Here is a 13,244-nt window from a genome sequence, read left to right as displayed (position 1 = left end):
ACAGCTATCAAAATATATTGCTTTTTATTCTTTATTATTTTTTTAGGTTCTAGTTCTTAATTTAATTTAATATTTTTCAGACATTTTTTTGATGAATAGATTGGTTGAGAATAGAATGAGTTGATTGAGCTAGGCTAGAATCTAGCCTCCACTAACATATGTTCATTATTAGAATAAATCTTAATAATTATAAATTACCTACTAACTACCCGTCCCGGCTTCGGTCCGGTAAAACCATAATAAAAGTGGCCTATGTTACACCTGAACATTTCGTCTATTTCTGTGCCATTGTTCATCAAAATCGGCCAAAAGTTTTTGAGTTTATTCATTACAAATATATATTTTTTTCACGCATTCCGTGTGCAATTCATCAGATATCCCATCGTACACGATTCTGGACAAGAAAGGCAGTCCGCAAGGTGATATATTGTCTGCTTCGGGCCTCCACGTGTTTCGAATACGTCGGTTGGTTGGTCGAATTATACCAATTTAAGAAGGAATTTACTTTATATAAACAATATATACCTAAGTACCTAATTATATTGTTTTTTATAAAGTAAATTTCTTTTTTCTTTTCCCTCAGCGTAACAAAGAATATGTCATACCACATTATTGTGTCGTACCATTAGAGAGACAATTTCCGTAGGTAGTCATAAAACTGTACGCCATATGTTAGGCTTAGCTAAATCTTTACAAATGTAATTTTTACCAGCTACTCGTACATAATCGCCCAATTCTTCGAGCCCAAACAGCTATATTTTATACGGGCTTAGACTTAAACATAGAAGATTCAAGATTAAATAATGTGTTACAAAATATAATAACATTGTATATAAGTATAAGTAGATACTTATATAACTGTACAATAATCGTATTTGGTTATTTAAAATTCCTATATGAATTGCATTTTTAACCCTGAAGTTTCAATTCAACTGCTATTTATTTCCTTTCCCTCTTTCTTTCCCTCTCAATATTATTCTATTCTCATGAACTTTCAGTTTTCACTTGTTTCTGTATTCAAACCAGATGACAAGCAGAAGGACTCCTATCGAATAAATATTCTTTTATCTTTACTCATCCATCTAGATCGCGGATTAATAAACTCTATATTTTCCTTGATTTAGATAAATTGATAGGTATCGCCAGCAATATACCTTCTCACATAATCACTCAATTGTAGAATCGTTACAAATGGAGCTAATAAAGTAGTCCCCGTCGATACGGAGTAGACGAATGGAGGTGATTCTTTCCAAGTGTGCAATGATCGAGTTCATTCGATTCAATCCGAGTTTGATGAACCGGAAGTTGAATTATCGCAAGAATGATGTGTCATGGATGCCCTCATTGATTTTTAAGTATTAGTACATTGTACACAAAGAATAGAAGATCCGTTTATAGTAATGTATGTGTTTTGTTTTAATATCAATAAGTTCTTATGGAAAATTGATTAGCTTCCGAAAATTTAAGACATACAATCTATTCAAAAGGAAATTTCCAGTAGTTCAACTAGTAATACTGTTGCACTAGGAAGAGAGGAAAAGTATCTCTTAAGACTTAACAAAATCGAACCTATTTAAATCGAATCGAACGGAAAAAGAATCTCGGCGCCAATAACAATCATAATAAATTTATTTCCTGTAACGGAACAAATATCTAGTATTAATGGGAACTCTTGAAAACAATTCAAATTAGTCCAAACACGATATCGGATCGAACCCTTGTCACTGAGTGTAATGTATTGGACACATCAAAACAAAATTTTAATTCCTTAGAGAACGGAACTCCAAACTTAAGATTGCTTGGGGTAGTTCCGCCACAACCCATTCATAATATTCAGGGTTATTATGTACTGAGAGACAGACATATTAGCATTTTATATAATTATGCTTATTTTTAGGTGGGGCAGTCCCAGAACGATAAGATAATAGGGACATGGAACGTTTTACAGAAATCCATTTACTATCGAAAATTTAAATATCGGTAACAGATCTGATTGTTTTAGTTGGTTGAAAGTGATGATGATAATAGATTTTAAAAATATAAGTATATTAATATCTGCTTTGTGTTACTACACACACAACACAATTTGCTAGTAGTACTAGTTTAGTTACGATAGCCAAATATACTTTCTCGTAGAAGTATACAAAGAGAATGTACTTATTCTTTAGTGTTCATTATGTTGTAGGACAAATTGTGAGTAACACGATTTACGAGCGCGCCTCCTGGGGACACTTAACTAGATTTAAGGGCTTGCAGGAATGAAATAAGGCACGCATAATGTTTTCTTCTAAATAGATTTTTTATGTATATAACACGCGTCCACACTGCCAGCCACAATTAAATAGTATACAAAAAAAACTACTCGCGTTACGCTGTCATACATGGAGGAAAAAATGTTAAAATAAATGTCCCAAACAAGACGAGGAAAGATGTTTGGCCATGGCCACCTTATGCTCGAACCGACGATAATAATGAAGGAAATGATTCTATTGAAGAAAATTTAGAATTCTTTGATTTAAAGGAAAGCCAAGAAGAGAAAACTTTCGCCGTGTATAGAGAAGTAAATGTAATGTATGGATATGGATAGTAGATGTTCTACCCACAAATTCGAAGCACTGAATTTAAAACCCCAAATCTAGATTTTATACGTACCTACTTATATCGTTACGTGGATTATTCCGCCTTGCGTCATATGCACGAACTTCTTATAACTCTCTCTGTCTCCCTCTCATATTCATGAAATCTAAAACTTCTTCGTGGTCGAAAATAGGCCGGCGGCACAACTGAATCATCCTGAAAGGTTCATTTTCAAGTGGCCCTCAGGCTTCCTAGTGTCACTTATAGTTCGATGCAACCCGAAACACGGATAAAAAAAGTAAGAATTTGTCCCAAAAGAAAGTTTGAATTCCTCGACCTGACATCCCTATTCCTAACTATACGCGTACGACATGTGACACGAACGCGACACGAAATTACATAAAAATAATCGCATCAACACTATCCCAGCACGTCGTCCCCACTTTTGTTCTTTCCCTTTGACTTTTTGTACTTATTAATTTATTAATGTTGTAGTCCCTCACATCCGACATCCTAACACAACTGACAATGATATTACCTATTTAAAATCTGATTTAAATCTTTGCAATCATGTATTGTCTATTTAGTTACTGAGATCGTTTATCCTCTATCGATGTCCTGATGTGATTTTTTTTATAAATTTGAATTCATATTGAGATGTGAAAGTAAATATAACATAAATGTGAAAGTGTGTTTGTTCGTCTTTTTTCTCAAATCTTTTCCATGGGAACATTCAATGCTCCGTCATTGAATGTTCGTGCATGGAAAAGATTTGGAGAGTAACATAGTCTACTTTTTAGCGCTAGCAGGGCCGCGACCTATAGCTAGTATTAGAATAAATCTATAGGTAAATAGGTAACTACGTACTTCGAGACGCACAGACGATCTCTGTGTAGAGATCAGGTAAAGGCGGTTTTTTTTTGCTGATCTATGGTTTAGGAGACATGATAAAGTAAAAATTGCGCTGTTACTATTCCGGTGCCATTAATATGTGTTATGCCCGGGTGCCGTTTCAGCAAATCCTACTTTATGACAACAAGGATACGCGCTGCGGCGATAAAACCAACCGCTATTATTTGGCATACAACCAATATCTAGTGCGGCAATAAATATCAGTTTGGAACAGGACCTTGCAACTGGAAGTAGAATAAGAACGGAACGTTTTATGTGTCAGCCTTGAAAAAGCATCTTGCAATTTGAATTTCGAACATAAGTATTATTATTTTCATTGATTAGAAATCAAACAAGACCTAATTAAAATTCACTTTAATTCATCAGTTTTATTTATTACGCGATTAATAGTAAATGGAGTTATAAATAAAACTCTTTGTTCTGAATTTATGCATTTATCTTCGGGCAAAAAAAGTTATTAAACAAACAAACATTGCTGGTTTTTCATTGTGATTTGTCATTTGCGTCGACATCTATCTGGGTTCTGCGGTTGTGATAGGCACATAAGATAAGTCGCCGGCGACGAACTCGGGAATTAGTCCGCCGCCTTTAATCGACTAATGAGGCGGGCGCACAAGTGTTCCTGTTCGCCGCCTACAAAAAAGACGTGGTTGCCATATAGGCTTTTTGTTCCCCTGTGGTACCTGCAGTCCTGGATTTATAGCGTGACAATATATGATATAATATAGGTAATAATAATAATAGATTTCTTTATTTCGGATATAATCCATAGCAAATGTTAGTAATAGTGTTCTTAAGACTATGTTACTAACTTATTTAAATGAATCTGGGTCCAGTGTTTAAGGATAGGCCTAAATGCTAGCAATAACAGAGAGAAGGCTGCTGATATATCTATAGGGTAACGCATCATACAGTTGACTGTATTAAGTATACCAAGGGATTCTTTGGTATTATTAAATATCCGTGATACTCGGTCCTCCGATGATGAAACAAATTGTAACCGAGCCAACCCTCACTTCATTAGTATTCCTCAGACGACCCCTCGCGGCGTCCTTCGTCAACTCCCAGACACACGTGACACTATTTTTACTCGAGGCGTTTAAAATTCACAGTGGAAAAGTATTCTAGATTTTGATCTATTGACATTTTATTTCGCAATGTTTGCATTGCGAAATAAAATGTCAATTTTTGCAATGCGAAATAAATGTTTGCATTGCGAAATAAAATGTCAATTTTTTTTTCATCTTATCACATTTTTTGCGAATAAACTATTCTATTCAAATTTACACGGAAGTTCCAATTTCGAATGAAATTTGACTTCTGGAAACTGCCTGAAAATAAATGATGACGTGATGATTTAGGTAACTTATGTGATTTATAAAATAAAAGTAATTTGCAATATGCCGAGATTTTTATTTTTAAGGTGAACCTTCAATTACGTAAATAGGTAATAGGTTTTAAGTACCCAAACAGGAGTCAAATCTCCTTTATTTCAACTTCAACTATTTATTCTAAAAAAGTCTAATGATTTTGTTATCATTTAGTTAAATAAGAAAATATATTCTAAGTAATTTAATATTCTATCTGCGTCGGCCTTCATTTCCGCCATCCACTTTCAAATAAGTGAGTGCCTACTTAGTGTGACTTGATAACAAGTACCTACTCAGTAAACTCATGTTTTTGCAAATAATTTATCTTGTCATAGTAGGTAGCTTGGGTAGATATAATTTTAAATTCAAATATAAGTTGTCTCTAAACAATTAAATAGTTACACAAACTTTGCAAACGTTCGTAGAAAAGGAGTTGAGAAGTTCATGAGAAAAAGTTTTTGCGGTATTTCGCGAAACACTCAAAAGTCACTTACAGTTCATTTTCCACAAACTTCCGACTTTCTGTTTGCCCTTTGTTTACATACTATGATGTGAGAAACAAGCACAAGCGAATCCAAACAAAAATCGCTGGAACGACAGAAAATATTATATTATAAGAATATTTATTGAATATGTTTGTATATATAGTGCGCGGCTGTATTAAGTCATATCAAATTAATGGCTTCATCTTCAATGGTGTAAAAATGAAGGAATATAAAAATGAAGTCCATTGTATGAGGAAAAGGGTTAACAAAATGTACTTAGTAACTTCATGATCAGATTTTACTCCCGTTAGTAAATCGTAAAGTTTAGCCTTTAGCAATAGAGAACAAAGAATATCTGCAGTATTAAAGTTTCCCGTTATCTTTATTAAACATCTGAATAGCAAAGAACAAAGTCAAATAGTTGAGACAAAAGGTTTAAGGGAAAGATATCTGATGTCCCTTGAGAGGGACATTGACCTACGATCGCTTTTGTAAAGAATTAAAATGGATTTCTTCCTTGTACAATCACTTCCTCGAAAACACCAACAAACAAGTTGTATCGTTTCATGAAGCATAATCGAGTTGACTTAAATTAACGACGCGACTACGTGAATATAGATTTTTGTAAATTTAGAACTGAAATATTTCATGCCAGCTCCACACTGTCACCGAACTCAAACACACACCTACGCGAATGCGTGAATATTATCGCAGAAAAACCAGCAATGTATACCGAATCCGCCATAATTTGGTAAACTGTTCGATGACAATGTGAAGCCGGCATTATAAATGTTCATTAATATAAGCCATAAGAGATTTACAAATAAGCAATCCTGTGTAATCCTCCTGGCGTAATTTCTTTGTCATAATTTCTTATTTTCCTTTTCCACTAGCCCACATAATTACCCAGTGGCTTATCTGAGTTTAGGTCCGACACTGTACAGAAACAAGGGTTTACTCCAATCTACAAATTACATGTTTGTTCTTACAAAACAAGAGATTAGAAGTATCACAATCAGCGAATGTAACGAGCGTGAAGAAGAAAGTTATAGGGAAGGAGATTGTAAGGTTTTCTCAATTCAACTCGCAATTCTTTATTAATAGAACAATTAAGGGTTATTTTGGCGAAGGTTTCGGATTTCGACTGTCCATGCTTATTACCTGTGAAACAATCACATTATTATGAGATACTACGAAACAACTACACTCGGCCATGATAAAAAGTATTTTATGTACTCCAGCTGCCAATGTAATTTTATCAAAATCCGTTGGGTAGATTTTGCATTATTTAGTGACAAACATCCACGCCTACTCGCCCACACATATCCAAACACGCAATAGTGAATAATTAAATCCTTACTTCCATATCCATAATAATATAATTAATATAAAAGCCTGTCTGATTTTCCTTCTTTAACGTTGAAACGGAACATTGGACTGTGGCGATTTTTGGTCTGGAGATGGTTGGGGATAGAGATGGTGGAGCATGACAAAGGCTACATCTTTCCTCAACTCGAAGCCCCAGGCAACTTTAGTAGATAATTAAAAATATATAACGATTCCTAGCTTTTGGCCGCAACTCCGCCTGCGGAAGCCTATGTTTCACCTCGGGCTGTTAACTTTATCTATTCTAAATTTGATAAAAATCGACCCAAAATATTACAGACACCTTCATATTTATAAATAAATTAGTATGTAAATATACGACTAGCGGCCCGTCCCGGCTTCGCTCGGGTAAAATACAAAAAAGTAGCCTACGTTACTCCTGAGGGTTTCGTTTATCCGTTTTTCATCAAATTTTCCCAGTCGTTTTTGAGTTTACAAACAAAACAAAAATATAAATATTTTCTTTTTATAATTTTGTTATTTATGGATTATGTTTGTGCCGCCGCGCTGCCCCGTAGCATTACTTGTAGAACCACTACGACGCCTACGATTCTCGTAGCAATGCGGTATCTACACAACACGCAACAGACAAAGTGATTAAAAATCGCCTCAATTTATGCGCGTTGACACTTCTAAACTTTTATTGACTTTATTGTATGAGTTCTACGACTATAAACTTAACTGCGGTCAGCGAGCGTTAGTTGGAAATGGAGATTTGATGAGCTGGCGGCTTATTGAGCCCGTCTCGGTGAGGGTCTCGAGTGTCGGCTGTCAGCGGCAGACACTCCTAGGATTCGATTTCAGGGTGGTATCACGCGAGATTCCATTCTCAGAAGGACTACAACATTTTATATTTCGTGTTTGGTGCTATGCACTTCTTGGAAATAATTTTTGAATATATTTAAATTTGATTTTCTGAGTCGAGTACATTGTACTTAATAGATTTGGAATTTATGCAATTGTATCGAACATCTGAATTAAAAGCATAATTAAGTAGTATCTTTGGTTTAATTATAATTCACTTATTAAATATATGCATTTGAATGTAGGATAGTCGAAATTTGAAAATGGGATTTGAAATTAAAGGTGAATTGCACCATCAAATTTAACGTTGTAGACGCACAGAAAAACGCATTTGTCTAAACGTCACATAATAATCACATAATAATCAATCAGACAAATTTGACAGTGTAACTCACCCTATGTTATAACTGAGGTTTTACATGCATTCTATGGAAGTTATTTTTATAAATTAAAAAAAAAAAGATCATTCTTACCTAGATAAAGATATTCATAAGTTTTATAAACATGCAAAACTTTATATCTCGGAAACACCTAAAAGAAAAGTTAATAAAAAAGTTATTACGTGTTCAAATATAAATTATGATGTTTAATGAGGACACCTCGCGCGCGATACATAAAATAGACATTAGACACGACACTTGTACAACAAATGAACGGGAAGAGGGTTTTATGGTTCATAAAGCTTTAGGTGAACGATAAATAAGGTAGCTTCAAGTGGACAACAAGGATTTCGTAATTTGGAGTCCAATTTTCAAGTCGAATGAATATGAAAATAGTAAGTTGATGATATTGATGAATTTCTAAGTATTGATACCCGCTCACAGAGGCGTGGCGCTGCTGTACAATTCATTACTTAGGTATACTCCTGTCATTATTGTGAGAAAAAGTTAAAGTACAAAAAAACTAATGTTTTGTCACCATCGCAATACAATATTTTACATTGACAGAACGAGACAAAACATATTTTGGTTTAAACTTTTTTATGAATAACAGGGTTAGAATATAGATAATTATACCAACTAAGCAGAAATAGTATATTTCTCTGCATAGTTATGATTTCAAAAATTCGTAAAATAAAATATTCTTTGTCTATGGAGTAATCCCGTCAAAGATTACTAAGCTAACTCACCGCGACTCTCTTTCGTCAATGTAAATGTATCCGGAGCAATTTAATATATTTACCACGCTGCGCCTAATTGGATCCGGAGCGCTTACCCCGCGGACTTTTCTGCTTGATTGCCCTTTAATGGACTATCGCGATCGCGACAGGTACGGTACTATCACGTACACTATGCTAGAATTAAATTTATTTATAAAATGGACACGCTAAAGCTTTTATATAATACTAGATGTTGCCCGGGGCTTCGCTCCCGTGGGAATTTTGAGATAAAATATAGCCTATAGCAATCTTGGATAATGTACCTTTCTGATTAACACAAACGCTTACCTCTTTATAATAAAAGTATAGTTAAAATAGTAATAGAATGAAGCAGACGATTGGACAAGATATTTGACTTAAATTACAAATATGTAAGATTGCAGTAGCAATTCATCATTTATACAAAGTGTTTAATATACAAGTACCATATACATATAGAGGTATATAAACAAAATATATAAATGTAATAAATTAATTAACGAATATATATTGATGAGAGAGGCATAGAATAGAGAAGAGAATGCTCACCAGTGGCTGGAGTGACAATGACCATGTTTGCTACTGCTTTGTACGGTAATTACTATCTGTCGAATTAAAATGTACAATTAATTATCATTTAATTGCAAAGTTAACCATACAAAACCAGTCATGAAACTAACCGTCAATTTATTGAAATATTTGTACTAAACTCAATTTTACGGAACTTACTTTATAACTATAACCTACGCTGGTTAAAGTCAAATAAACAAATAAAATCAGCTTTGTTTTATTATATGATATAAAACCCCACCGGTGACCTCTAACTAAACTATTCAGAAAACTTTTCTAGCAAAATTTTGAGATCATATTCTTACGGATGAAACCATCTCGTTTTTATGGTCCAATAACTTATCTCTGAATCGACGATTGAAAAGATATCTCAAGTCAATTTTCAGGAGAGCCAATCAGCATTTTTGGTTAATTCCCTTAGTTACTTTCCGATAAGGAAAAGTTGGCTAATATTCGCCACGAGGAACATTTCGGTGCTATAGTGCTTCAGAGGTTTATTGGGATCAGTCTGCCACAGAATACGTAAAATGGATAGAAAGGTCATGAATGCATGAGTGTGTATAACTTTGAACAAACACTGGTGAAACATTTGTATTGATTACTAACCCTCTTTGGGAATGTTGTTGCTACTTATCAGTTGCCAAGGCTTGTGTCTGTCATCTACTACGACATCAATGGTATAATGGTGGGACCATTCTATGGTAGGTCTCTAGGAATCTGCAACAGAGTTCGTAAGTAAATATTTATTTAATTTTATTGATTAGAAAGTGGAGATTTCCACGGAAGATTTTATTTGTATACTAGCTTTTTGCCCACGGCTTTGCCTGCGTAATTTTCCCACAGGAACATTATTTTTTCGCGATGAAAGTAGATATGAAAAGACTATGTATGCCAGATCTTGAGAAGTTTGATTAAGTAGATAGATCGTGAAGAGGTAACAAACAAATTTTCTTTCGCCTATATAATATTAAGATAAGGAGGAGTTACACAATAAAAACGATTTACTTGAAGCCGAAATTTCGACAGACTAGTGTAACGTATAGGTAAAGCAAATTATAAAGTGTTTAATTGTCATTCTATCGTTTCAAGTGATCTGTGGTCGGCGTAACCGCAGCCAAATGAATGAGATGGCGTTCATCTCGTCATTACACCGGACACCAGTGCCGAGTGGATCTAATATCGGATGGCAATTATTTGCTACTATCTTCTACTATTGACATTTCTGTCATAGTGATCGGTACTTTTATTTATATCCATACTAATATTATAAACAGAAAATATTTATACTTTTCTTTTTTCTTTGTAATGAATAAACTCAAAAACTTTTTGAAAGAGATTTTGATGAAATTGGCCACAGAGATAGATGAAACGTTCAGGAGCAATATAGGTTATTTATGTTTTTACACGAGCGAAGCCGGGATGGACCGATAACGTTTCATTTTCGTTTATTCTTATAAAAAATACACTCAATGTTTTTAAAGTCCAATCGTAATTTATAAATATTGGTTTAGTCTGATAAACTTCTTGTTTGTTCTGAACTTTATTGGATATTTCGCAATTTGCATGTGCCTTTATTAAATTGTTGCTTGTAGAATATATAAAGTTAGGCCAAGTTAAGGCCGCAACACATACATATTTTTGCTTGTTTTTGTAATTTGTGATCTACCCACTGCAGAACCCACTGTTATTATTATATGTGATAAGAATACGCTGGAGTATTTTATCAATATAGGACAAAAAGTTCTTATTCATATTCACCGCGTGCTGAAAAAGTATTTGATAGCAATATACCTATATGACATCGGTATCTAACAACACATTCACTTGTTCCACAATTGTGGGATAGGGCTAACTGGCAAATAATTTCAGGCAGATTTATATATAGCAGTTAGGTTATCTGTCAGATTACAAATCATTATCAAAAAGTGGTGAAACAGGGCCTTATGGATATGTCAATGTTTATCCTAAATTCACGAATCGAATCGTAAGTCAAGTTCATGTGATCTGGCCCTTAAAATAAAGGCTACAGCGTGTGCAGGCAGGGCTATGTCAGGATATGTCTCCGGTCGCCGGAACAGGAACTGGCAATATCCGCCTTAAACCCCCCCTATACCCCCCCCCCCCTCTCGGCATCCACAACGAGATGATTAATCTCGTCCCATAATTCAAATTGTCACTGTACCCGTGTTTATAGATATAGTGGAGTTTGTTTAATAAAATGATGTTGTTTATTTACATAATTACATAAGAAACCAGTGTATTTCTAATATCTTCGTAATTTTAGATTTATCAATATTACTTTATCTACTTTTAATCGTTGAAAATAATTGGTATTTAGAAGAAATACCAAACAAAAGAACTACTTTTATAGGGCCTGAAGGTTTCCTCTATATTAGAATTAAGTATATTTTTCAACAGATGTATTATACAATACATAAATCCATATAATATTAAAACTTTGCGTGATATATCCTACATATTTACGTAGGTGTTTACCTACGTTAATTTTCTTTTGTGTTTTAAATCAAAAAAATTCACTCCCTTGTGAATTTCGGAATAAAAAGTACTCTATATTCTACCCATGTTACCAAAGCGTTTTGCGTGAAAGAATAACAAACATACACCACACATACATCCTTACAAACTATGCCGTTTTTAATAATAGTTGGAATACAAAATAATAAATAAAAATTTAATCTGGCCGCTACAATTTAAAAAAAAAGACGGATGTACATATGTTTCCCTGGTCTGCCACAATTCCATAGAGGTATATTTGATTCTTGTTTGATCCTGTGAATACAAGTTCCTTGGCACTTGAAGATCTCATTTGTCGAAGACGTAACCAAGCGTGGCAGTCCGAAGCCACGGACCGACTTCCATTCGAACTCCAAGTGTCGTTATTTGGATTAGCATGTTGACTGTACAATGTACTGACAGCAATGTAGTTTGTCGATTTGATATTTTGTTTTTTTTTTAACTATGGTTTGAAGACGCGACATGATACAAATTACATATGCGCTTAAATACGTGACCGTCTACATAGTCACGTATTTTAGATCAGTCTTAAAGGTAAATACTAAACTACTTAATTTAAGGTCCTATGAATATCCTATAATACATATTTGTACGTATTGTGTGTATTTAAATAAATAATATAAGACATTATTTCTGCTGTCTAGGTAGGTCTTAATTATAACATTATTAACTATTTTGGAATATCATCATAAGTTAAAATTAAAGAAATTTAAATAAATATATTTGTTTTTTGACGACCACCAGCTATTTCTAACAGATATATTACAAACTTAGGTTTCCGGGATTGATTAGGACCACTCCTTATTCTCCCATTACTGTCGTACGATGCGACTAAGGGATAAAAGCTTTGACAAGTGATAGGCAATAGCAACATGCAGGTTAACGTCAAACGGACGGCCGATTATAAAAAAGATGCCAAATCTGGAAAATATTTAAATTAGATAATATTATGCAATTGTTTTGCCGTCACTACTTGAGTTGCATGATTACACTCCAGAGGATTCAGTGAGTTCATTCACTGGAAAATTGATCAAAGTTTATAAATTATATTGCAATGTTATTGTTTCTTATCAACCGCACAGATAATGGCTAGCTAGTTGAATGTTCATCTTAATTACAGCCTTATATAAGTTTGGAGATTACAATGAGCACTCTCGCTGTCATACCATTTTGTTTCAGTAGTTTACAAAAAAAAATGGTTTTTTTTTTCTTTTTTTTCTGTTCTTTTTTTTTCTTTAGTCATACCAGGGAGACAGTTCAGACAGTGATGCATCTGTTAGACTATATTATTGTAATATATATACATAGTACGGTTACCTTATTTATGTTATGTTTGTTTTTAGCATTTTTCACTTACAAAGCCGGGACAAAACGTTAGCTTTATAACCTTGTATTAAAAGAGGGACGCAGACAGAGATTGTATCGACGCCATTACACCGAACGCACTGACATTTTAGAACGAGCATA

The 13,244-nt window shown here is 34.0% G+C and overlaps 1 long non-coding RNA gene across 4 annotated transcripts; it reads right to left on the bottom strand.

Moving 5' to 3' along the window:
* Positions 1-6,055: 6,055 nt before the first annotated feature.
* LOC128678360 (uncharacterized) lies at positions 6,056-13,236 on the bottom strand. 4 transcript variants are annotated; one of them, XR_008405634.1, is made up of 6 exons: positions 13,095-13,236; positions 9,849-9,959; positions 9,222-9,277; positions 8,717-8,828; positions 8,008-8,065; positions 6,056-6,505 (listed from the first exon to the last, which is right to left on the bottom strand). It is a non-coding gene; the product is annotated as an uncharacterized LOC128678360 (long non-coding RNA). The 4 variants fall into 4 exon arrangements; XR_008405633.1 differs by having other exon boundaries at positions 8,008-8,828; XR_008405632.1 differs by having other exon boundaries at positions 6,056-8,065.
* Positions 13,237-13,244: the final 8 nt, after the last annotated feature.

Source organism: Plodia interpunctella, chromosome 19 (genome assembly GCF_027563975.2).
Source record: "Plodia interpunctella isolate USDA-ARS_2022_Savannah chromosome 19, ilPloInte3.2, whole genome shotgun sequence".
Lineage (NCBI taxonomy): Eukaryota > Metazoa > Arthropoda > Insecta > Lepidoptera > Pyralidae > Plodia > Plodia interpunctella.
This window is presented reverse-complemented; position numbering and strand designations above follow the sequence as displayed.